This window comes from Miscanthus floridulus, chromosome 3, assembly GCF_019320115.1.
Source record: "Miscanthus floridulus cultivar M001 chromosome 3, ASM1932011v1, whole genome shotgun sequence".
Taxonomy (NCBI): Eukaryota; Viridiplantae; Streptophyta; class Magnoliopsida; order Poales; family Poaceae; genus Miscanthus; species Miscanthus floridulus.
In genome coordinates, this window is record NC_089582.1 from 14,613,046 (window position 1) to 14,617,301 (window position 4,256).

The window sequence follows — 4,256 nt, forward strand, 5'->3', positions numbered from 1 at the left end:
TTATGCTTACTGCCTGTGAATTGTGATGACTATATACAGAAGAAAAGCTGGGCTGTGCTTGGTTTATGGAACCAACTCATCCTAGACGAGGTGGCACATCATGAGTGCATTCCATTAATTTGGTGGAACCTGATCTAGACAGATGCCGTATTCAGACACAATTATTAAAAGGGCTATTGCTGATCTGACCCATGCTTCTTATTTCAGGATCTTGCACACGAACTCAAAGACGTTTTACACTACAAGTCAAGTTTTGAGAACCTGAAATGTTACTATCATCTAAATTTCACTACAAAGATTAAAAGGGCTGGTCCAAATGAATGTAGCATGGACAATCTTTTCTTTGTGGAAGTGAAATGTATGCCACAAGGAAAGCTTAAAGAACTGCTTGTCAACCGTTTCTGCACAGTTAATCTGAATGACAATGGTATTATATACTCTTTATCTTAAATTAAGTACTGTTCAAATTCAGTTATTTGGTCGCGCTAACTTCAACTTATCTGCCTGTAATTGTAATGTATCTCTGGCTGTAGCATATGATCTTTACGGTGTTGACCTGTTTGTTTGCCCCTGTTCCATGTGTGCCACCTTCGTTGTCCTGGAGCTTTTTATTATTTATAATATCAAACTTGGTTAATGCACACCAATGATTGCATAATGACTTTTTATTACCTTTAACATTATTGTGTGTTTGTGCTTGGTTGGTTCCTTTGCAGTTAACTCTTTTTTTTTGTTAATAAAGGTCACTGCTATGGTTGCACCAGATATGGTGATGTTGGTATGAAGCACCCTAGCAGTTCTGTTGGATACACTGCTGGTCACTTGAATGTGGGTTTGCCATTTGGATACTTTGCAAAGTGGAAGAGGGACTATGAGGATGAGGATGATGATGATAAATATGTATGATGATTTATTTCCTGGGAAGCCTTTCAACATTCTTGTTGCTTCAGTTTCAATTACACGTGGTCTCCCCCACTTTTACAGGTGAAAGCTAGGGAAGCTGAGCTAAGATGTTCAAGGTAACGCGTCATATCTTGTGCTGTATGGTACCATTTGTACTAAGATATTTTCGTTTCTGGATTGATTCTAGTTCCCTACTTTTGTATTTATTGTCCTTAGGGCCTTGATAAGCCAGGTGTCATGAAGAAACTATGCACTCCTCCTCTGTGGGCAACTAAAAGAAAAGCGCTGGAGTGAAACATCACAGTCCATTGCACTTTCTTGTGTCTGAATATATATTTCACAAGCAATAGCCCTTTTAATAATTATGTTATCTATCTAGGAACCTGTTATCTACCTAGGGCTATATACAGACATCATTGTGAATTGTGATGACTATATACAGATGCCGTATTGATCTAGACAGCACGCTAGCTACTCATATATGTTGTATGTCATGTACTAACACACTACCGCTCTGCCTCTATTTTGAACCCAAATGAGGATATGCACTTTTTTTCGAGGGCTTTGCCTTCCTAAATCTGTATGGATGAAAAATTGCATGCCTTAGATGCTATCTTTTGTATTTGCTCTTGTTATCAGACTTTTGGGTTGTTGCTTGGAAGCTGAAAGTCTGATATTGATATATGAGTATGCTAATAAAGGTAGCCTCATGGACATTTTAGGCAGCCAGGAAGATTTTTCCCTAGACAAACGTATTGGGATTGCAATTAAGACTGCAGAAGCATTACAGTACCTCCATTCATCAACTACTGGTATCATCGGACATGGTAATGTTGCAGCATCTACTATACTTCTAGACAATAACTTTTTGCCAAAGCTCGCAGATTTTTCAGGGGCATGTAAGCTTATCACGGAGACCAACAATGGAGGAAGTAGCAGAACAACTTCACAAGATTAGAAGATCTTGGAAGGGGCACACAGCAGAGGTGGCTACACTAGAATCGAACAAGCACTTGAAATCAATTGAGAAGCAGGAAAGAGTGGATATGAACTCACATTGGGCCTGGGTCGCCTGGGCATGGACCGGCGCAGCGCCTGCAGCTGGCTGGCGTTGGCCACCCCGAGCACGGCCGACTCGTAGGTGCCGATGTTCCCGACGATCCTCTTGGTCGACTGCAGGCACACGTACGCCTCCACGGAGACCAGTGTGGACGGTGGCTCCCACTGCATGGAGTGGAACAGGAAGTCGAGCTCGGCGGGGCGGGTGCGGAGATGGGGCCGCCGCCGGCCGGTCCGAAACCCTAGGTCGGGGAGGAGGGGGCGCGCGGGTGCGGGGAGGGGGCGCGCGGGTGCGTTGAGGGGAGGCAGCCTGACGGCGTCGGAGAAGAAGAGAGCGCCCAACAGGCAACTCCCGTGTACGGCCTTGATTATATAGGCGGGATGATTTGTAGGGGCGGTTCCTGATCCAGCCACCCCTACAAATGCATTTGTAGGGGCGGTTCCTGATCCAGCCGCCCCTACAAATAGTTTCTATTTTTTAAATAATAAATTATATATTTTTTATATCATAAAAACACAAAATAATATAACAAAAATTGTGTATATGCACAAATATAATATTTTGTATTATTCTATATATGAAAAAATATGTATATAAACAATTGTGGTCAAAACAATATAGAAAACAAAAAAACAAAAATTAAAAATTTGAATTTTAAAACTTTGACTACAATTTTATGACATTAAATGAAATAAAATGAAAATGTTGTAAACATAAAAGTTGTATAACTCATCAACATGTACAACTTTTATTTTGGTCATCTCGTCATGTGACTTTGTTTGAACGATTCAAATTTTGAAATTCAAACAATTTCAACTTGAAACAATATTTTGAAAGAGTAAATGATTTCAGATGAAAAACTCATGAATATCAAAGTTGTAGAACTCATCAATATGTACAACTTTTATTTTGATCATATTTTCATTTGACCAAATTTGAACAGTTGAAATTTTGAATTTCACTAAATGGCAACTTCAAACAAGATTTTGAAACCTTAAATGATTTCAACAATAAAAGTCGTGAACATAAAAGTTGTTGAACTCCTCACTATCTACAACTTTTATTTTGGTCACTTCTTCATGTGATAAAGTATTAGTAAACATTGTTTATAAATACACATATGACTCATAGTTCCATAAACTATACGAGAATCATGTTGATTTGTAAACAATGTTTACTATCACTTTGTCAGATGAAGAAATGATCAAAATAAAAGTTGTAGATCTTGATGAGTTATGAAACTTTGATATTCATCACTTTTTCAACTGAAATCATTTAATGGTTAAAAATCTCGTTCGAACTTGTCATTTTTTTAAATTTGAAAATTTGAAGTGCTCAAACTTTGTCAAATGAAAAGAATGACCAAATCAACACACTAACTTGATAGGGCAAGATTTTAGAAAATTTTAGGAAACAAAATCATCACATTTGGGGTTAGTATGAGGGAGAAAGACTAGTTACAAATTTTACCCAGAGATTAAAAAGAAAAATCACAACTGTTCATGATGATCAATGATGAACAAGTGTGATTTCTCTTTTTCATCTGTGGCTGAAACTTGTAACTAGTTTTTCTCCCTCATACTAACTCCAAATGTGATGGTTTTTTTCTCTAAAATTTTCTAAAATCATGCTCTATTATTTTAGTCTAGTCATCTATCTTTGTCACTAATTTTGAACAATTCAATTTTTAAATTTTAGAAAATGACAGCTTCAAACCTGATTTTGAAACACTAAATGATTTCAACTGTAAAGGTGATGAATATAAAAGTCGTATAACTCATCAAGATCTCCTACTTTTATTTTGGTCATTTCTTCATTTCATAAAGTGTTAAGTGATTTCATAAAGTTTTAGTAGTAATAGAGTGGATGTTCAAATAGAGTCATCTGGATGTTGCAAAAGGTAGTCTCACACACATGCATAAATGTAGTCTCACACACATACAAAAATATGTAGTCTTACACACGTACATAAATATATAGTCTCACACGCATGCATAAATGAAGTCTTACAAACACACACTTACACAAACACTCCACGTTCAACAACTAGCTAGCCCACTGTAACGACTTTCCCCTTGACACTTTTTCGTTCACATGGCAATATATCTTTGGGGAGGTTCTTTTCCACAACACTGATCTTCTTAGGAAAGTCTATGAATAGCGGCATCTCATCGTAGTTATTGTAAGCTTCAACATCGTCCACGCCATCAACTCCAATAATGTGCTATTTCCCATAGGCAACCACGTGCTTTGTCTTCTTCTTCGGGGGGAGGTTACTTTGTGGGTCAGACAT

General features: G+C 37.8%; 1 pseudogene; it reads left to right on the top strand.

Moving 5' to 3' along the window:
• The first annotated feature begins 201 nt into the window (after nt 1-201).
• Nucleotides 202-1,197, top strand: LOC136543228 (uncharacterized; annotated as a pseudogene).
• Nucleotides 1,198-4,256: the final 3,059 nt, after the last annotated feature.